Source organism: Vicia villosa, linkage group LG6 (genome assembly GCF_029867415.1).
Source record: "Vicia villosa cultivar HV-30 ecotype Madison, WI linkage group LG6, Vvil1.0, whole genome shotgun sequence".
Taxonomy (NCBI): domain Eukaryota; kingdom Viridiplantae; phylum Streptophyta; class Magnoliopsida; order Fabales; family Fabaceae; genus Vicia; species Vicia villosa.
Genome location: NC_081185.1, coordinates 6,910,849 through 6,934,304, shown reverse-complemented (window position 1 = coordinate 6,934,304; position 23,456 = coordinate 6,910,849). Strand labels below are relative to the sequence as shown.

The 23,456-nt window shown below is 34.6% G+C and overlaps 1 long non-coding RNA gene across 1 annotated transcript; it reads left to right on the top strand.

Annotated features, from left to right (window-relative positions):
- Positions 1–22,593: 22,593 nt before the first annotated feature.
- LOC131611184 (uncharacterized) lies at positions 22,594–23,071 on the top strand. The gene is made up of 2 exons (XR_009286786.1): positions 22,594–22,714; positions 22,821–23,071. It is a non-coding gene; the product is annotated as an uncharacterized LOC131611184 (long non-coding RNA).
- The last annotated feature ends 385 nt before the right edge of the window (positions 23,072–23,456 follow it).

Sequence of the window (23,456 nt, the reverse complement as noted above, 5' to 3'; positions counted from 1 at the left end):
ATTTCTGGAATTTCTTTCCATTCTTAAAAAACGTGGACTATCATATGCAATTTATGAAATTTATTTCTCTTCTCAAAAAACGTGGACTATCATATGCAATTTATGAGGCTTCTTTCTCTTCTCCAAAAACGTGGACCGTCATATGAAATTTCTGGAATTTCTTTCTCTTCTCCAAAAACGTGGACTATCATATGCAATTTCTCTAATTTGTTTCTCTTCTCCAAAAACATGGACTATCATATGCATTTTCTGGAATTTCTTTCCATTCTTCAAAAACGTGGACTATCTTATGCAATTTATGAAATTTCTTTCTCTTCTCAAAAAACGTGGATTATCATATGCAAATTTTGGAATTTCTTTCTTTTCTCCAAAAACATGGTCTCTCATATGCAAATTTTGGAATTTCATTCCCTTCTCCAAAAACGTGGACTATTATATGCAATTTCTAGAATTTTTTTTTTCTCCAAAAATGTTGACTATCTTATGAGATTTCTGTAATTTCTTTCCCTTCTCCAAAAATGTGGACTATCATATGCAATTTATGAAACTTCTTTCTCTTCTCCAAAAACATGGACGATCATATGTAATTTCTGGAATTTCTTTTTCTTCTCCAAAAACGTGGACAATCTTATGCAATTTATGAAATTTCTTTTTCTTCTCTAAAAACGTGGTCTCTCATATTCAATTTTTGGAATTTCTTTCCCTTCGTAAAAAATGTGGACTATCATATGCAATTTCTAGAATTTCTTTCTCTTCTCCTAAAACATGGACTATCATATTCATTTTCTAGATTTTCTTTCCATTCTCCAAAAACATGAACTATCATATGTAATTTATGAAATTTCTTTCGCTTCTCCAAAAACGTGAACTATCATATGCAATTTCTAGAATTTCTTTCTATTCTCAAAAATCATGGACTATCATACTCAACTTCTAGAGTTTCTTTTCATTTTCCATAATCCTGGAAATCATATGCAATTTATAAAATTTCTTTCTCTTCTCCAAAAATGTGGAATATCATATGCAATTTATTAAATTTCTTTATCTTCTCCAAACACATGGTCTCTCATATGCAAATTAGGGAAATTCTTTCCATTCTCCAAAAATATGGACTATCATATGCAATTTCTAGAATTTCTTTTCATTCTCCGAACACGTGGACTATCATGTGCAATTTATGAAATTTCTTTCTCTTCTCTAAAAACGTGGACTATCATATACAATTTATGAAGTTTCTTTCTCTTCTCCAAAAACGTGGACCATCATATGCAAATTCTAGAATTTCTTTCTCTTCTCATAAAACGTGAACTATTATATGCAATTTCTAGAATTTCTTTCCCTTCTCCAAAAACGTGGACTATTATATGCAATTTCTAGAATTTCTTTCTCTTCTCCAAAAACCTGGACTATTATATGCAGTTTCTAAAATTTCTTTCTCATCTCCAAAAATAGTGACTATCATATGCAATTTCTGCAATTTCTGCAATTTCTTTCCTTTCTCCAAAAACGTGGACTATCAAATGCAATTTATGAAATTTCTTTCTCTTCTCCAAAAACGTGGACTATCATATGCAATTTCTGGAATTTCTTTATCTTCTCAAAAAAGGTGGTCTCTCATATGCAATTTATGAAATTTCTTCCTCTTCTCCAAAAACATGGTCTCTCATATGCAATTTCTAGAATTTCTTTCCCTTCTCCAAAACCATGGACTATCATATGAAATTTCTAGAATTTCTTTCTCTTCTCCAAAATCGTGGACTATCATATGCAATTTCTATAATTTCTTTCGCTTCTCCAAAAACGTGGACTATCATATGCAATTTCTGGAATTTCTTTCCCTTCTCCAAAAACGTGGACTATCATATGCAATGTCTTGAATTTCTTTCCCTTCTCCAAAAACGTGGACTATCATATGCAATTTATGAAATTTCTTTCTCTTCTCCAAAAACGTGGACCATCATATGCATTTTTAGGAATTTCTTTCACTTCTCCAAAATCGTGGACTATCATATGCAATATATGAAATTTCTTCCTCTTCTCCAAAAATGTGGTCTCTCATATGCAATTTATGGAATTTATTTCCCTTCTCAAAAAACATGGACTATCATATTCAATTTCTAGAATCTTGTTCTCTTCTCAAAAAACATGGACTATCATATACTATTTCTAGAATTTCTTTCCCTTAACAAAAAACGTCGTCTATCATATGCAATTTATGAAAATTCTTTCTCTTCTCAAAAAACATGGACTATCATATGCAATTTATGAAATTTCTCTCTTCTCCAAAATTATGAACTATTATATGCAATTTATGGAATTTCTTTATCTTCTACAAAAACGTGGACTATCATATGCAATTTATGAAATTTCTTTCACTTCTCCAAAAGCATGAACCATCATATACAATTTCTGGAATTTCTTTTTCTTCTCCAAAAACGTTGACTATCATATGTAATTTATGGAATTTCTTTCCCTTCTCCAAAATTCTTGAAATCATATGCAATTTATGAAATTTCTTTCTCTTCTCCAAAAACGTGGACTATCATATGCAATTTATGAAATTTTTTTCTCTTCTCCAAAATCGTGGTCTCTCATATGCAAATTAGGGAAATTCTTTCCATTCTCCAAAAATGTGGACTATCATATGCAATTTATGATATTTATTTCTCTTCTCCAAAAATGTGGACTATCATATGCAATTTATGAAGCTTCTTTCTCTTCTTCAAAAACAAGGACTATCATATGCAATTTCTGGAATTTCTTTCCATTCTTAAAAAACGTGGACTATCATATGCAATTTATGAAATTTATTTCTCCTCTCAAAAAACGTGGACTATCATATGCAATTTATGAGGCTTCTTTCTCTTCTCCAAAAACGTGGACTATCATATGAAATTTCTCTAATTTGTTTCTCTTCTCCAAAAACATGGACTATCATATGCATTTTCTGGAATTTCTTTCCATTCTTCAAAAACGTGGACTATCTTATGCAATTTATGAAATTTCTTTCTCTTCTCAAAAAACGTCGATTATCATATGCAAATTTTTGAATTTCTTTCTTTTCTCCAAAAACATGGTCTCTCATATGCAAATTTTGGAATTTCATTCCCTTCTCCAAAAACGTGGACTATTATATGCAATTTCTAGAATTTTTTTTTCTCCAAAAATGTTGACTATCTTATGAGATTTCTGTAATTTCTTTCCCTTCTCCAAAAATGTAGACTATCATATGCAATTTATGAAACTTCTTTCTCTTCTCCAAAAACATGGACGATCATATGTAATTTCTGGAATTTCTTTTTCTTCTCCAAAAACGTGGACAATCTTATGCAATTTATGAAATTTCTTTTTCTTCTCTAAAAACGTGGTCTCTCATATTCAATTTTTGGAATTTCTTTCCCTTGGTAAAAAATGTGGACTATCATATGCAATTTCTAGAATTTCTTTCTCTTCTCCTAAAACATGGACTATCATATTCATTTTCCAGAATTTCTTTCCATTCTCCAAAAACATGAACTATCATATGTAATTTATGAAATTTCTTTCGCTTCTCCAAAAACGTGAACTATCATATGCAATTTCTAGAATTTCTTTCTATTCTCAAAAATCATGGACTATCATACTCAACTTCTAGAGTTTCTTTTCATTTTCCATAATCCAGGAAATCATATGCAATTTATAAAATTTCTTTCTCTTCTCCAAAAATGTGGAATATCATATGCAATTTATTAAATTTCTTTATCTTCTCCAAACACATGGTCTCTCATATGCAAATTAGGGAAATTCTTTCCATTCTCCAAAAATATGGACTATCATATGCAATTTCTAGAATTTCTTTTCATTCTCCAAACACGTGGACTATCATGTGCAATTTATGAAATTTCTTTCTCTTCTCGAAAAACGTGGACTATCATATACAATTTATGAAGTTTCTTTCTCTTCTCCAAAAACGTGGACCATCATATGCAATTTCTAGAATTTCTTTCTCTTCTCATAAAACGTGGACTATCATATGCAATTAATGAAATTTCTTCCTCTTCTCCAAAAACGTGGTCTGTCATATGCAATTTCTGGAATTTCTTTCCCTTCTCCAAAACTGTGGACTATCATATGCAATTTCTAGAATTTCTTTCTCTTCTCCAAAAACGTGGACCATCATATGCAATTTCTTGAATTTCTTTCTCTTCTCCAAAAACGTGAACTTAGAATTTCTTTCTCTTCAACAAAAACAAGGACTATCATATGATAGTCCGTGTTTTTGGAGAAGGGATAGAAATACCGGAAATTGCATATGATAGTCAATGTTTTTGGAGAAACGAATGAAATTCTAGAAATTGCATATGATAGTCCACGTTTTTGGAGAAGAGAAAGAAAATTCATAATTTGCATATGATAGTCTACGTTTTTGGAGAAGGGAAAGAAATTCCAGAAATTGCATATGATAATCCACGTTTTTGGAGAAGCGAAAGAAATTCTAGAAATTGCATATGATAGTCCACATTTTTGGAGAAGAGATAGAAATTCTAGAAATTGCATATGATAGTCCACATTTTTTACGAAGGGAAAGAAATTCCCGAAATCGGATATGAGAGACCGCGTTTTTAGAGAAGAGAAATAAATTTCATAAATTGCATATGATTTTCCACGTTTTTAGAGAAGAAAAAGAAATTCCCGAATTTGCATATGATGGTCCACGTTTTTGGAGAAGAGAAAGAAATTTCATAAATTGCATATGATAGTCCACATTTTTGGAGAAGGGAAAAAAATTACAGAAATCGCATATGATAGTCAACATTTTTGGAGAAAGAAAAAAATATTCTAGAAATTGCATATAATAGTCCACGTTTTTGGAGAAGGGAAATAAATTCCGAAAATTGCGTATGAGAGACCATGTTTTTGGAGAAAAGAAAGAAATTCCAAAATTTGCATATGATAGTCCACGTTTTTTGAGAAGTGAAAGAAATTTCATAAATTGCATCTGATAGTCCATGTTTATGAAGAATGGAAAGAAATTCAGAAAATGCATATGATAGTTCATGTTTTTGGAGAGAAAGAAATTATAGAAATTGCATATGATTGTCCACGTTTTTGGAGAAGAGAAAGAAATTTTATAAATTGCATATGATAATCCACGTTCTTGAAGAAGAGAAAAAAATTTCATAAATTTGCATATGGGAGAACAAGTTTTTGGAGAAGAGAAAGAAATTTCATAAATTTGCATATGAGAGACCGCTTTATTGGAGAAAAAAAGAAATTTCATAAATTGCATATGATAATCCTTGTTTTAGGTGAAGAGAAAGAAATTTCATAAATTGCATATGATAGTCCACGTTTTTGGAGAATGGAAAGAAATTCTAGAAATTGCATATGATAGTCCGTGTTTTTGGAGAAGAGAAGGAAATTCTAGAAATTGCATATGATAGTCTATGTTTTTGGATAAGAGAAAGAGATTTCATAAATTGCATATGATAGTGCACGTTTTTGGAGAAGGGAAAGAAATTCGAGAATTTGCATATGAGAAACCACGTTTTTGGAGAAGAGAAAGAAATTTCATAAATTGCATATGATAGTGCACGTTTTTGGAGAATAAAAAAAATTCCATAAATTGCATATGATAGTTCTTGTTTTTTAAGAATGGAAATAAATTCTAGAAATTGCATATGATAGTCCATGTTTTTGGAGAAGAGAAATAAATTCTAAAAATTGCATATGATAGTCCACGTTTTTGGAGAAGAGAAAAAATTCATAAATTGCATGTGATAGTCCACGTTTAAAGAGAAGGGAAAGAAATTGCAGAAATCGTATATGATAGTCAATGTTTGTTTTTGAAACTATTGTGGTTCTCTAGAAGTTTTGGGAGACTTTCTTCTAACTCTTCTATAGTAAGTTCAGAAAATACCTCATTAGTTTCTGCTTCTGAGTCTGAGTTATTTTCATTTGTGGCCATGAGTTCTATGTTCGCGTGTTCTTCTTCTGAGTTGTATTCATCTTCAGATGATTCAGAATCATCCCATGTAGCCATCAGACTTTTCTTCTTTTCAAACCTTTTCTTAGGCCTTTCTCTTTGTAGTCTGGGACATTCGCTTTTGAAATTTTCTGGTTCATTACATTCATAGAATACATTACCTTTTCTGCTGATCCTTTTGTATTCAGAGGGTTCTCCCTTGTAATCTGGACTTCTGAAGTTTCTGAACTTCCTTTGCTTGTTCTTCCAGAGTTGATTTACTCTTCTGGAAAGAAGAGACAACTCATCTTCCTCCTCTGATCCGGATTCACTTAAGCATTCTTCCTTAGCCGGTAAAGCGTTAGTTTCAAATTTTTTAATAGATTTAAGAGCTATAGTCTTACCTTTCTTTTAAGGCTCATTTCCATTGAACTCAATCTCATGACTTCTTAAAGCACTGATGAGTTCTTCAAGGGATACTTCATTTTGATTTTTTGCGACCCTAAACGCTGTAACCATTGACCCCATTTTCTTGGTAAACTTCTGATTATTTTTTTGACATGATCAGCTTTAGTACATCCCTTGTTTAGAACCCTTAAGCCAACAGTCAGAGTTTGAAACCTTGAGAACATAGCTTCAATGGTCTCGTCATCTTCCATCTTGAAGGCTTCATACTTCTGGATAAGATCCGGAGCTTTTGTTTCTTTGACTTGAGCATTGCCTTCATGAGTCATTTTGAGTGACTCAAACATGGTGGTGATGTCTCTCTGTTTGTGATTTTTTCATATTCAGCATTTGAGATCCTTCATTTGTTGATCTGTCATGTTTTTTCTGTCTATCTTTTTTGCCTTTATGTCCGTAGCCATCTACTACGATATCCCATAGGTTAGGATCAAATCCTAGAAAGAAGCTTTCTATTCTGTCTTTCCAGTAGTCAAAGTTTTCCCCATCAAGTACAGGAGGTCTTGAAAAGCCATTGTTGTTTACTTCATTTGCCATAGTGTTTTCCTTCTGGATCTTTATCTGACACGGTTAAGTGTTTGCACCCAAAACCAAGCGCTCTTATGCCAATTGAAGGTTAAGAAAACACTTAGAATGGGGGAGGGTTGAATAAGTTTTTCCTTTTTGCTTTGATCAACAATAGATGGAACACAGTTATTTTTATCCTGGTTCGTTTGCAACTCAAACTACTCAAGTCCACCCTCCACAAGTGATTTGCCTCTCTCAACGAGGACTTAATCCACTATAATCAAAACTTTGATTACAATTGCACAGCCCACTGGTGTAACTAACAATACAATGCACAAGCTAACTGCTGGTGACTAACAACTTACACAAACCAACTGTTTGTGACTAACCAACTTCTAAGACTAAACTAGTCCTAGACTTCTTGAGACTTCTGACCCAAACGGTCTATGAAGGATCTGTTACCAAGTAATCTCAAATGATAGTGTTTAAGATTGCTTCTACAAAGCGTTAATCACATATGTGATATTTCACTAATTTAGTATAAAGAGTTTGAACTCGGAATATGAATAAGAAACTTTTTCTTTATTGTTCACACTTTGATGATTTTCAGATTGATGATGTTCGCGTGTGTGTTGTCAAGTTGTTTCAAACGATCGTGAATATATAGCTTGAGATTTTGGTCCATATATAATATAAGAAAATACATAGTTGTTTAAAACCCCATTTTGCCCTCTTATTCCTTTTGGGTTGACAAGTGGCACACTTCACCATCCTTTCTTCTGCTTTTCTACCTTCTCACATCCTTTTGCCTATAGTTTCTACTTCCTCTTGCATATGTCCCATCAGTCTCTCACTTTTCTTCTTTCTATCTGCTTCCTTACTTCAGTCATCTTCTTGGGAGAAGTTCTTGAATAGTTCTCTCCCCTATAATTTCTAATTAATTAAATGGACATGTTTAAAATCGTAATTAGTTATATTCCTGAGAAGAATAAAGAAATTAATCATTTATGTTAAAAAAATAATCATTTTAAATGCATATTTATAAATGAATGATATTCAAAGTACTTTTCGATTTTGAAATGACAGAAATGAATAAAGAAATTTTATTTTTTATTAAAATGAATAAAGAAATTGTATTTTGTAGATAAATGAATAAAGAAATTGTATTTGTATTAAAAAAAATTATTGATCTAAGTGTTTTTACGGGTACCAGACATTTTTTATACATTCAATTATTATTATTTCACGGGTACCGGACATTTTTCTATGCATTCAATTATTATTTTTTTCACGGGTACCAGATATTTTTTTAATCATTTAATTATTATTTTTTCACTGGTAACGGACATTTTTCTATACATTCAATCATTATTTTTTCACGGGTACCAGACATTTTTCTATACATTCGATAATTATTTTTTCATGGGTACCAGACATTTTTCTTATACATTCAATTATTTTTTTTACGGGTACCCGAATTTTTCTAAACATTTAATTATTTTTTTTACGTGTACCGGACATTTTTTTATACATTCAATCATTATTTTTTTACGGATACCAGACATTTTTCTATACATTCAATTATTATTTGTTCACAGGTACTAGACATTTTTCTATTAAAAAATAAACATCTAAAACAAATGCGTGTCCTGTACCAAAACCCGTGCGAACGCACGGGTTTGTTACTAGTGAACTTGATCTTTGAACGGAAACAATTAATGCTTGTGTGTTTGCTTTTTGTTTTGCTTTCTCCAATGAGCTGCATGTGGATAGCTTCTTCAATCAACCTTGGGAGTTGCGCTTTTTGAATGTTGCATCCGCCTTGCTAATGATTATGTTTCTAACGGCATCAAACTTCATGATCTTTTGTTTGAGCTAGGAATGCATCTTCTCTATAAGTATGTATGTAGCGGTTTTGGTGCTTTATCAGAAGTTTCCTTAAGCCTTTGCGTTTATTCATCTTCTCTATGAGAGACTTGCTACTAAAGCTAGATTTAAACACTTAGGTATGTTGCAGGAGGATCACTATAGCTTGTGCAATGAGGCTATGGAGGACCTCTAAAGGATAGAAAAACACTTAGAAAGGGGGGTTTGAATAAGTGTAGCTTTAAAAGCTTGTAAGATAAAAACTATTTGCACAATGATTTTTATCCTGGTTCGTTGTTAACTAAACTACTCCAGTCCACCCCCTTGGAGTGATTTACCTCACCTGAGGATTTAATCCACTAATCACACTTGATTACAATGGTTTTCCACTTAGCCAACTGCTAAATCTTCTAGAGTATCCTGATCACAACCTGATCACTCTAGGAACAAACTACTTAGACAACTTCTAAGACTTGCTAGAGTATACTGATCAACAACCTGATCACTCTGGAACTTACAAATTAATGTAAACAAATTCTTTTAAGAGTTATAATGCTTCTTATAAAGCTATTATCACAACTGTGATTTTCTCTTAAGTTTAAGCTTAAATCTCACTAAGATATTACAACAGCAATGTAGTGAGCTTGATGATGAAGTTTGAAAGCTTTTGAATTTGAACAACGTTTGTGCAAGTTTGGTTTAGAGTTCGTAACTTCGTAACCTTGCTTCTCATCAGAACTTCATATTTATAGGCACTTGAGAAGATGACCGTTGAGAGCATTTAATGCTTTGCGTAATCCGTACAGCATTGCATTTAATGTTTCACTCTTTTGTCAACTACCTCGAGCCTTGTTTCCGCTGTGTCTACTGACGTTTCCTTTAATAGCTTCTAACGTTCCTTTTGTTAGTCAGCGTAGCCTGCCACCTTGTACTTGCTTCTGATCTGATGTTTGTGTAACCAACATTTGAATATCATTAGAGTCAAATAGCTTGGTGCAGAGCATCTTCTTGTCTTCTGACCTTGAAGAGCTTCTGAGCGTATTACCATGAGAACTTCAGTGCTTCTTCTTTTGATCTCAAGTTCTTGTGATGCTTCCATAGACCCATGTTCTGATTTTGCTTGACCATCTTCTGATGTCTTGCCAGACCATGTTCTGATGTTGCATGCTGAACCTTCTGAGTCAGTGCTTCTTGCGCTGATTTTGTGCATACTCTTTATATAATTCCTGAAACAGAAATTGCATAGTATTAGAGTACCACATTATCTCATACAAAATTCATATGCTTGTTATGATCAAAACTAAGAATATTGATCAGAATAAATCTTGTTCTAACAATCTCCCCCTTTTTGATGATGACAAAAACATACATAAATGATATGAATTTGCGATCAGAAAAGACAGACGGCTAAAGATAATTACACAGCTATAGCGTAAGCATATAGACAATGTGTGAATATGTCTCCTCCTGAGATTAGCAATCTCCCCCTGAGATAAATAATCTCCCCCTGAAATAAATACTAGAAGAATTTTTATAAATAAAAGACTTCCCTGAGTATTTCAGTAGAGACGTTCACATATGCTTAGATCTTCAGAACATTCGTAGCTTCTGATTCTTGCTTCCATAGGATAGCTTCAGAACTTGAATTTCCTAGATCTTCAGAATATTCATAGCTTCTGATTCTTGCTTCCATTGGACAGCTTCAGAGCTTGAATTTCTTCTTGAGTCATTGCATGCTAGATTGTATCAGAACATTGTTGAATGTACCAGAGCATCATCAGAGCATCTCTACATCCTGAAATGTTACAGAACAAACTAGGACAACAAAAGTCAGCATGAATGAATCAGAACATAGAATATGTTTCAGAACATATAATATGTATCAGAGCAAACAAACATAATGTTTCAGAGCATATTTTGTAACTAAAAACATGCATCAGAACATATAAAGGATAAAAATGAAAGTATATTCTATCATCAGAATATCAGAACATTCTTCCTTCTTGCTTCTGATCTTGAAGCTTTATAGCACTCAGCTTGCTTCAATTTCCGTGAGCTTTATTCTTTATAGAATTGCTTTTCCTCATCTCTTTGCTTCTCATGTTTGAGCTTTAAAAGAGGGTCTTCAATTCCTGCAAGACAACACTAAAAGACATAGAACTTTGCAAGTTCTGCTAGAAATGTGGAGCCTTTCTCCCAGCAACTGATAAAATAAATTAGATCATTTATCACATTTTCTCCCCCTTTTTGTCATAACATCAAAAACATAAAAGATTCAGATGAAAAACAAGACAAACACATAGAAGAAAAAGGATAATTTTCATTAAGCACAAAGAAAAAACAAGGTTTAGAAGTACAAGAGGAAGGGCAAGGGAAGATGCAAAGAAAAACAGATGCAGCAAAGCAAAAAGAAAACAATCTAAGACTCAATCTAAGATGACCCTAGCTTTGACATGATCTTGGCCAGCATATCATGAATCCCTTTGTTGCTCTCATTCTGTCTTTCCATGAAAGCACGAAACTCAGCGTTGATTGATCTCTGCTCATCCTGGTTCTTCTGAATGACTTCCAAAGTCCTTGCAAGACGAGAAGTTTCATCAGAAGAAGATTCACAACTTCTTTCCAGAGGGATGGCATTCTGATCCGCAGCTTCCATGGTCAGATCATTTGCAGGATTTTCCTCAATAAGAATTGTTTTAGCAACATGATCTTCAGCATCTGCTTCTTCCATAGAAGCATCTCCATACTATGCAGCAGGAACCTCAGAATCTCCATTCTCAAGTGCCTTAAGAATGGCAGCAAGATTCCTAGGAGCAGAAGGACCTTCAACTTCTGGTGGGTCAACAACTTCTAGAATGACCAAGCTTGGGTCTTCCTCAGAAGGGTTTTCCCTCAGAAATTCAAAGAGAGTCCTGAAGTCTCCGAGCAGAACAAGATATTGAGGTCTCCAGACCACAATCTCTCTGCAGGGGTTAGCTTCCATTGCAGCAACAATTCTTGCTTCTTCCAGCTCATCAGTGAACAGCTTCTCCTCAAAGATATATCTCCCTCCGAGACGAGCGAACCAGAAGTCTTCATAACTTCTCAGAATACCACAAGGCCGTGGAGCAGCTTCTACACAAACTTCCTGGAGTTCTTCAAAACAAGCATCTGCTTTTCTTCGGAAGATTCTCCAGAACTTTCGCATAGCAACATCATTCAGGCCAGCATTCTCAATGATTATGAGAGTATCAAAGACTCTTCTAAGATTCCTCTTTACCAATTCAAAAATTACACCAATAGGGTATTCCCGACGAGATTTTATTTTGGTTATGGGAGAGTCAGGGTTAGGGAAAGAATAGGGTTGAGGCTCTCTATCCAACCGATAAGAAGATTCTCCTTCATTGTCAGAGTCTAACACTACCATTTCAGCTTCAGGACGAGGCTTGGGAGTGTAGTTGCAGTCACGGAGCAATTGCTCATGTGATGCAGAGTCTGGAAGATCAGAAACACATGGGTTGTTTTGAGAGGTGGAAGGAATGGGTTCATAGTTGGCATGGGGAGGAGGTTGAGAAGTGGATATATTTGTGTGAGGTGGAAAGAGAGTTTGTAGGGGTAGTATATTAAGAACAGGATTATCAAGGGCCTGGTCAGAAACAAGGTTTTATGAGGGTGGAGGAGAAGGAATGGGAGCATCTGGAATGGGTGAAGGAGGAGGAGTAAGGATTTTGGTTACAGGGGAAGTGGGAGGTGTAAGAACATGGACTTTAATGGGTGATTCTGATGGGGCTTTATCTGGTTCAGGGGTTTGGACAACAGCTATTGGTGCAACTTCTGAACGTAAAGCAGGAATAGAATTAGGTTCCGAGAGATGTATACCTTTTGATACCTTCTGAACAGCTTCGAACACAGCCTCAAGTTTCTTCTGTTTCTTACTCTTCTGCTCTTCAACAATTTTTGCTTTACCACGAGAGATTTCTCTCCATCTGGCAGATTCCAGAGCTTCCTTCTCATTAACAGCAACCTTCTGACCTTCAACTGCTTGAGTTGTTGGTCCTTGAGAAACATTAACTTGCTGATTCACAGCTTCTTGAACATCCTCATCTTCATCAGAAGTATTAATTATTAACTTCCTCTTTCTGATCTTCTTCTTCTCAACAGCTTTAACAATTTCAACATTTTTATTCGACTTCTTCTTCTTCTTGTTTTAAGCAGCCTCCTTCTTATTCTTTTCAAATTCAATTGAAACAGCCTTAACGACTTCAACAATAACTTCTTCTGGAACAACCTCTTTAACAGTGGCAGCAGCTACATTCTGAACTACATTCACCTGATTATCAGAAGGATGATCAAATTTTCTTTTGGTCCTTCTTTCCTTCTTTTCAGCAGCTTGGGGAGCAGCTTCTGAAACATCTTTTGAGGCAGCAGCCCTAGAGGTAGAAGTTTTCTTGCGGCCTACTTTAGCAGGAGCACCCTTTTCTTGATCTTTTACTCCTTCATCTTCTTCCAGTGACTTCAAGTACCTAGTTTTGACTCCTGGTACCTCACTTCTGAAGAAGGGTTCAAAGTCAGCAAGAACAGGATCTCTTCTGCTTCTTGCTCCAGGAAGAGGTTGAGGGGTTTTGATAACAGCATCAATGACACTCATCTTTCTCAAGGTGAGAGCATTCAAGCAACTTCCAGTGGTGACAACAAGGTCATTGATTGTACCTTCGGCTTCCAGGTTCTCAACAATCTTGGAGTGAACCAGAAGGTTTGTGATGATTGATCAGTGGTTTTCACACGTATTTTTACCGTTGTTTTTAGTTATCTTTAAGTTATTTTATTTAGTGTTTTATTTCGTTATTCGTCATTTTATGCTTTGGTTGTGTGTTATAGTGTTTGTAGGCTCAGGTAAATGAAGTGGGAGAAATCGAGGCGGAAAAGTGAAAAATTAAAGAAAAGTGAATAAACTGGCAAAACGCGTTCCCAGACGCGTGTGGAAGAAGAAAAATGCAATCAGCTGCCAAAACGCGTCCCCACACGCGTTTGGAAGTGAAAAGTGCCATCTGCTGCCCCGACACGTCCCGGGACGCGTCCCGTTTGCCCAAACGCGTTCCCACACGCGTCCCAGGATGTTCATGCATGCCACACGCGTCCCCACACGCGTCCCACTGGCCCAGACGTGTTCCGGGACGCGTCCCAGGAGAAAGAAATACAAAGGAAAAATGCCTGTCTGCCCAAACGCGTCCCCACACGCGTCCCGTCTGCCCAAACGTGTCCCGGGACGCGTCCCACTGTCCCAAACGCGTGCCCACACGCGTATGCACTTACTGTCATGGGCCTTTTGGTCTGAAAAGCCCAGAAACACTGGAATAAAAGGACGAAAACACGTTGGGACAATGGTTCGACGAATTTGGGAGCGAAAATACACAGTAGAAGGGTGGAGAACTCAGATTTTATGGAAGGATTGAAGAATTCTATGAGCTTTTGCCATTGAAGATTGGATTTCCTTCATTTATCTGTAATGTCTACAATTTACACTATGGTTTCTGTTTTTATTATGAGTAGCTAAACCCCCCATTGCTAGGGGGGTGATCTTGATTCTGAATGTGATAACTTTATTTCTTTGATGCAATAACAATTTGGTTTTCATACTATTGGTTTGTTTTACATCTGTTCTTTATGTCTTAACCGTCGGAAAAACGGATAATGAATTTGTATGAATAAATTTAGCTGGACAGCAATTGTTCATTGACATGAGTAAGAACATAGGATAATAATTATCACCTAGGACTAGGGATATTTTATCTTAACCGGAAATTCTTGGTATTGGAATGCTTGATCATAATTATAATTATCTATGGACATAGTAATTAGGTTGTGACGTCAAAGATCTTTTCACTAAGGCCTTAGGATTAGATATTCTTGAGAACCGGTAACCAATTGTGAAACTATGTTATTGTATTGAGAAGGATAGTTGCTACAGGAAGAATCATTCACCGACCCCTAGCAACCTACTCATCTCTGTTCATCGTTTTAATATTCTGCTTATTTACATTATTTGCAAAACCAACCAAAACAACCTTTTGAACTTTTGTTTAATTGAAATACTGATAAAACTCTATATCGTCAAGCAGTCCTTGAGATTCGATACTTGGGATTTTCCCATTACTACTACATAGGCAAAATAGTACACTTGCTATTTTACCGATCAATGATCCTTCCAAAAGGAATGATAGAACAATTTTTCACTCTGAAAGCATTTCTGGAATCCTTCACAGCATGCCACAGGTGATTGAAGATAATGTAGATAACATCAACTTCCTTCTGAGTAGCAATACAATACAGAATGTATTTCTGCTCATTGTTGGCGAAATTCGCAGCATGTGTTCCTTTCCTGTGATAAAAGCAGCCCAGAAGGATCTTGGTCCAGATTTTATAAAGATCCCTCATGTCCTTAACACGTTTTGTCTTATTTACATCTGTGTAGAGAGTAGACAACACAACATCCCAATCAGCCCTTTGATCAATTTCAAAAGCACCCTCGGGGTTTCTCAGATCAAACATCATTCTTAGGATGTTCTCAGTAACGACCACGAACTTCCCATGGACGAAAGACAAGATGGATTTAGGAGCAACAACTGCATGCACCCAAAATTCCTTTACAAGATCTGGGTAAACTGGTCCACAAAACTCAGAAAATAATGAGGCCCACCCTTGAAAAATGATATCTTCCTTAAGACGATAGTTATGTTCTTCTAGACTATCGAAGTCTACCATTAGTTCACAAATAACTTCCAGATCCTTCTTAGGAATAGAGCAGGCAACAACCGGAGTGATTTGCTGATTTTCTTCTTCTTGAAGATGAAGAGGGGCAGATGAACCAACAATGTGAGATGATGAAGCGGCCATTGACATAGAATAGAAATTAGAAGAACAATTTCTGGGTTTGCGCTTAGGGTTTGAGAAGAGACTGAAAAGGTTGCAAAAATGCATGCAAGAAGAAAGAGAGAATGGGAGCGAAAAAGATAAACGATATGATTTGAAATGTATTTATAGAGACGGATTTGAAAAAGAATGCAATAAAATTTTGAGAATGAACAATTACAGAATCAAAAGAAATCAATTGCATTAAATGATGAGTGACGTTAGGTGAGAGAACGTGGTAAAAGAAATGATTTAACACAGTTACCTAGGACGGCGTCCCATCAGATTTTTCACGCTTTTTACTAACCGTACAGACACGTGTTCACCATCAGAAACTACTTGATGACACCTGTGTTGTTCTGAATAGACTTTACACCTTATGATTCTGATCACTGCTTCTGATTGTCATTCTTTAGAAATGATCTAGTTCTAATAGGATCATCTTTCTTTCCAAGAATCACATCTTCTGAGTGAGCTAAGGAGAGTCTAGAAGATCTTCTGACTGTTGGCTCTTCAGAAATTCTGAGATTCACTAAAGATGCAGCAACTTGATCTTTTGATCCATTGCCTCTGAGACTCTCTGCTTCTGGAGCTTTGCTTCTTGGTTCTACAGCTTCTGATATGTCAATATCTATATCTGCAAAATTCTCAAACTGCTTTGGTTTTTCAAGACCAAGCTTATCATCAAACCTGATATTGATTGATTCTTCTACAACCAATGTTTCAGTATTGTATACTCTGTAGCCTTTAGAGCGTTCACAATATCCAAGAAGAAAACATTTTTGTGCCTTAGAATCAAACTTACCAAGATGATCTTTAGTATTCAGAATAAAACACACACGTCCAAAAGGATGAAAATATGAAATGTTGGGCTTTCTGTTCTTCCATAATTCATAAGGAGTCTTATTTAGAATAGGTCTTATAGAGATTCTATTCTGAATATAACATGCAGTGTTTATTGCTTCTGCCCAGAAGTGCTTAGCCATATTGGTCTCATTGATCATGGTTCTGGCCATTTCTTGCAGAGTCCTATTCTTTCGCTCTACAACTCCATTTTGCTGCGGAGTTCTAGGGCAAGAGAAATCACGGGTAATACCATTTTCTTTGAAGAACTCATCAAAGAATCTGTTCTCAAATTCGCCACCATGATCACTTCTGACCTTTATGATTTTGCACTCTTTCTCAGATTGAATCTGAGTGCAGAATTCAAAGAACACAGAATGAGACTCATCCTTGTGTTTTAAGAGCTTTACCCATATCCACCGATGACTAATCCATATTTCTTCCCTCTGATAGATGCTGTTTTGACTGGTCCAAACAGATCAATATGCAGAAGTTCTAACGGCCTTGAGGAAGAGACAACATTCTTAAATTTGAATGCAGGTTTGGAGAACTTGCCCTTCTGACATGCTTCACAAAGAGCATCTGATTTATATTTCAGATTTGGGAGTCCTCTGACCAGATTTAGTTTGTTAATCTGAGAAATCTTTCTCAAACTAGCATGTCCTAATCTTCTGTGCCAGACCCATTGCTCTTCAGAAACAGACATAAGGCAAGTCACCTTCTGCTTCTCAAGATCCAAAAGATCAATCTTATAGATGTTGTTCTTTCTCTTGCCTGTAAATAGGATTGAGCCATCCTTCTGACTTACAGCCTTGCAAGACTTTTGATTGAAGATTATATCATAACCATTGTCACTTAATTGACTTATGGACAATAAGTTATGCGTTAATCCTTCTACAAGAAGTACATTAGTTATGGAAGGAGAGTTACCAAAACTTATGGTTCCAGAGCCAATAATCTTGCCCTTCTGATCTCCTCCAAACTTGACATCTTCACCAGGTTTAAGCACCAGGACTTGGAACGTAGACCTTCTTCCCGTCATGTGTCGCGAGCACCCAGAGTCCAGGTACCATGACATTTTGTGCTTTGTCCTCTTTGCAGCTAAGGATATCTGCAACAGAAATTATCTTCTCCTTAGGTACCCACAATTTCTTGGGTCCTTTCTTGTTAGTCCTCCTCAAGTTCTGATTGAACTTGGGTTTAGCATAATAGTTAACAGGAGGAACAACATGATATTGTTTTGGTTTGACAGCATGATATTTCTTAGGTTGTGTCACATGCTTCTTGATGTGTACAGTGTTAAAACTCTGTGCATGTGAAGTGAGCCTAATATCATGTGCATGGCCATATTTGAACTGATCATACAATGGCTTGTATGTGATTTTCAAATCATCAACAGGTTCAAATTTATGTGAGGTATCATCCTCATAGCCAAAACCAAACCTTCTGTTTCCAGAAACACCATATATCATAGAAGCAAGATGACTTCTGCCAATACTTCTAGATAGGAACTTTCTGAAGCTCGAGTCATATTCTTTCAGAATATGATTGAGACTGAGAATGGATTTTTCTAATTCAGAAGGAGATCCACTATCTTTGGATAATTTTAAAACTTTTTCCTTCAGATCAAAATTTTCCAATTCCAGCTATTGCTTTTTCAGCTTTTCGTATTTGATACTGAGGTGAGCCTTCAGTCCCAGAAGTTCAGTCAAACTGGAAACTAATTCATCTCTAGATAGTTCAGAAAATACCTCTTCAGAATCTGATTCTGATGTAGATTCTGATCCATCATCCACTGTGGCCATCAGTGCAAAGTTGGCTTGCTCTCCTTCAAAGTCTGATTCAGATTCAGATTTAGAATCATCCCATGTTGCCATAAGACCTTTCTTCTTATGAAACTTCTTCTTGGGATTCTCCATCTGAAGTTTTGGACATTCATTCTTGAAGTGTCCAGGCTCATTGCACTCATAGCAGACGACCTTCTTCTTGTCAGATCTTCTGCCACCAGAAGATTCTCCTCGTTCAAATTTCTTTGAACTTCTGAAGCTTTTGAACTTCCTTTGCTTGCTCTTCTAGAGTTGGTTTACCCTTCTGGAGATCATGGACAGTTCATCTTCTTCTTCTGATTCTGATTCTTCAGAATCTACTTCTTCAGCCTGAAAAGCGTTAGTGCATTTTTTAAGACTAGATTTTAATGCAATAGACTTACCTTTCTTCTGAGGCTCGTTTGCATCCAGCTCTATCTCATGGCTTCTCAAGGCACTGATTAGCTCTTCCAAAGAAACCTCATTCAGATTCTTTGCAATCTTGAATGCAGTTACCATTGGACCCCATCTTCTGGGCAAGCTTCTGATGATCTTCTTTACATGATCAGCCTTGGTGTAGCCTTTGTCCAGAACTCTCAATCCAGCTGTTAGCGTTTGAAATCTTGAGAACATCTTCTCAATATCTTCATCATCCTCCATCTTGAAGGCTTCATATTTCTGGATTAGAGCAAGAGCTTTAGTCTCCTTGACTTGAGCATTTCCCTCATGGGTCATTTTCAATGACTCATATATATCATAGGTAGTTTCCCTGTTAGATATCTTCTCATACTCAGCATGAGAGATAGCATTCAGCAAAACAATCCTACATTTATGATGATTGTTGAAAAGCTTCTTTTGATCATCATCTATTTCTTGTCTGGTAAGCCTTACGCCTATAGCTTTTACTGGATGTTTGTAACCATCCATCAGAAGATCCCATAGTTCACCATCTAGACCAAGGAAATAACTTTCCAGTTTATCTTTCCAGTATTCAAAGTTTTCACCATCAAATACTGGTGGTCTGGTATAACCATTGTTACCATTGTATTGCTCAGCAGAGCCAGATGTAGATGTAGATGTGTTTGTTGGAATTTCACCAGCCATCTTTTACTGAAGTGTTTTTCTCTTCCTGAATCTTTTCTAAACACGGTTAAGTGCTTGCACCTTAGAACCGGCGTTCTGATACCAATTGAAGGATAGAAAAACACTTAGAAAGGGGGGTTTGAATAAGTGTAGCTTTAAAAGCTTGTAAGATAAAAACTATTTGCACAATGATTTTTATCCTGGTTCGTTGTTAACTAAACTACTCCAGTCCACCCCTTGGAGTGATTTACCTCACCTGAGGATTTAATCCACTAATCACACTTGATTACAATGGTTTTCCACTTAGCCAACTGCTAAGTCTTCTAGAGTATCCTGATCACAACCTGATCACTCTAGGAACAAACTGCTTAGACAACTTCAAAGACTTGCTAGAGTATACTGATCAACAACCTGATCACTCTAGAACTTACAAATTAATGTAAAAAAATTCTTTTAAGAGTTACAATGCTTCTTATAAAGCTATTATCTCAACTGTGATTTTTTCTTAAGTTTAAGCTTAAATCTCACTAAGATATTACAACAGCAATGTAGTGAGCTTGATGATGAAGTTTGAGAGCTTTTGAATTTGAACAACGTTTGTGCAAGTTTGGTTCAGAGTTCGTAACTTCGTAACCTTGCTTCTCATCAGAACTTCATATTTATAGGCACTTGAGAAGATGACCGTTGGGAGCATTTAATGCTTTGCGTAATCCATACAGCATTGCATTTAATGTTTCACTCTTTTGTTAACTACCTCGAGCCTTGTTTCCGCTGTGTCTACTGACGTTTCCTTTAATAGCTTCTAACGTTCCTTTTGTCAGTCAGCGTAGCCTGCCACCTTGTACTTGCTTCTGATCTGATGTTTGTGTAAACAACGTTTGAATATCATCAGAGTCAAACAGCTTGGTGCAGAGCATCTTCTTGTCTTCTGACCTTGAAGAGCTTCTGAGCGTGATACCATGAGAACTTCAGTGCTTCTGCTTCTGATCTCAAGTTCTTCTGATGCTTCCATAGACCCATGTTCTGATTCTGCTTGTCCATCTTCTGATGTCTTGCTAGACCATGTTCTGATGTTGCATGCTGAACCTTCTGAGTCAGTGCTTCTTGCGCTGATTTTGTGCATACTCTTTATATAATTCCTGAAACGCAAATTGCATAGTATTAGAGTACCACATTTTCTCATACAAAATTCATATGCTTGTTATCATCAAAACTGAGAATATTGATCAGAACAAATCTTGTTCTAACAACCTCAGCCATTTGGTGTTTAATTGTAGGGTCACACACAATATATGGAAGGATGTGCTCGAGTGGCTAGAAATAGAGCATAACCCTTTACAGTGGAATAAAGAGGTTACCTGGATTGCCAGACACACTAAAGGAAAGGGATTCAGTCAAAGCATGATGAAGATTGCATTAGCTAAAATAGTCTATGGGGTTTGGGTGTATAGAAATTCCAAGATATTTGGTACAAATACGATATATGACAATACGAAAATAGTTAGTAACATCATAGACACTATTTTGTATAGAGGGTGGATGAAACCCAAATATAGAAGTAAGCTTGCTTTACTTATGATGTAGATGTTTGGTTCTTCTTAGTCTGTTTAGGAGCAGGATCGTGTCGATCGCTTTGCTTGTATTTGTTCTTTTTGAAATATATTAATTCTTTTATTTCACAAAAAACATTTGTGAATGCAAAGAAGAATTTTCAAATATAGTCAAGTAAAGTTCTAGAATAAAAAACAAACATGTGTAAAATCAAGTAAGAAAGAAAATTGAATGACAATTAATATTCCAACTATAATAAGGATTAAATTTTTACCAAGGACAGTGATATTTTACAAATCATGCATAATTTAGTACCAAGTCCAACTTACCACACCAAAAATATAAAGAAAGGCATCTAAATCATATTACAAATCTTTAGTAATGGAACAATGAAATCACTTACAACAATTCCAAATCCAAACTCCTATGCCTACTTGGTCTGTCTTGAGAACTCTCTCGTGATTCTGGACTAATAGCGATATTAGAGGCTTCGACCTTCCTTTAATGTGTTATTCTTGCATTTTTATAGCTTCAGTGTTGTCGCAAATGTCCTTGGATTGGAGAAATCTAGCTTTACTTGATTTCTGGCTACTATTGCATGCTCTTATTTTTTTCATTTTAGAACGTGCGCTCCCTTATGTAGTGGTTAGGGTTGTTGTGGCTGTTTGTTTTCAGTTGTTATTTTTGCTTTGTCTTTTAGTTCCATGATAGGTTCCTCTTGACCTTGTTCTTTTGCCGATAGTACCTTATTTTGTATATATATATATATATATATATATATATATATATATATATATATATATATATATATATATATATATATATATATATATATATATATATATATATATATATATATATATATATATATATATATATATAGGGGATGTATCAAGTAGGAGCAATTTTAAAATAAGAGATAAGAGGATTCAATGTTAACCATAGGATTAATCAAGAGAGAGAAATTCAATTATTTATGAAAATATTAATATAACTATTATTTCTCTCTCTTGATTAATTCAATGGTTACCATTGAATCCTCTTATCTCTTATTTAAAAACCTTCCTACTTGATACATTCCCTATATATATATATATATATATATATATATATATATATATATATATATATATATATATATATATTATTTTTCTTTTAAAAACTGTGTAAAAAAAATTAGCCATTCTATATTTTTGTCGATTATGATACTTTATAGAATTCACTTTTTATTTCTGTTTATTAAAGTTTTTTAGAGATAGATTGAATATGTCTAAGTATCGTTTTTCTAGTTATTTGATTGGTTAGGTTTTTTGTCCTTATCTTTTTAGTTTTTATTTTCATTCAATAAATATTTATATAAACAATAGTGATTTACAATTTCATCAATAGATTACTTTGTTTAAAAAATTACTTTTAAAAAAAAATCATCAATCTATCATCAACATTTGAAAATTTAATTAAAAAATAATTTTAATGATTAGAAAATTTTGTACATTACCCTTTAATGTGCTAAAGGGACAAATACAATATATTAATTTTCTTAAAATATAATACATAATTATTATAATTAAAAAATGTTTTTGCAACTCTTTAAGCACAAAAAATAATACTTTTTTAACTTGGCATGAGTTTTTTACATTATAAATTGAGCTTATTATATTCTATTTGTAACATGCAAAGAGAGAAAATATGACTAAAACTCTCAAAATTTTAACTTCTATGATTTTATTACTTTCCTTATTTTTTGTTTCAGAAAACAATAGCGGTAATATAATTTTCCATTCTTTTTCAAACTTTTTTCTTTACTTTTTTACTTTGAACACAATTTTAATTTTATTTTATTAACATTTGTATCTCATTTTTCATTGCAGAAATAATTGATTGTAAAACAGATGCAGATTGTCTAAAACTGATTAATTACTTTTGGGTGCGCGACCGGAATTGGAAGTGCATGGACAAGAAATGTAAACCTCATCATTACTGATATACCCAAATTTTTAAAGAGAAATAGGAATATGTACAAACAGTGTAAAATATTTTTATACTGTTAACCAATCACAACCATGTATCCAATTAAAACACAATTTTAATTTAAAAAACTAACATGACATGGCAAGTGTAATGATTTTGATTGGATGTATGTGTAAAATTTGTTTACACTGTCAGTGCACTACCTTTAAACTCATTCCCAAATAAAAAAGAAGACAAACACAATACATGAAAAAATGAGTCTTTACCCAATAAATATATTTTTATTTAATTTTAGTTTATTTTTTCTTTCATAGTTTCACACACCATACACCATACATTTAAGATTTTGTACTCTAAAATATTTGGTAATAAAATGAAATAATTCACTAAGGTGATTTTTAAAAGTTTGGAAGGAAAAGGAAAGATTTTGAAAATAAGAAAGAATTGAGTGAAAAGAATAAAAAAAATTATGAATGGAGGGTTTTGAAGGATTTACCTTTTATTAATACCTAGACTTGTTAATAAACCGGTGACAT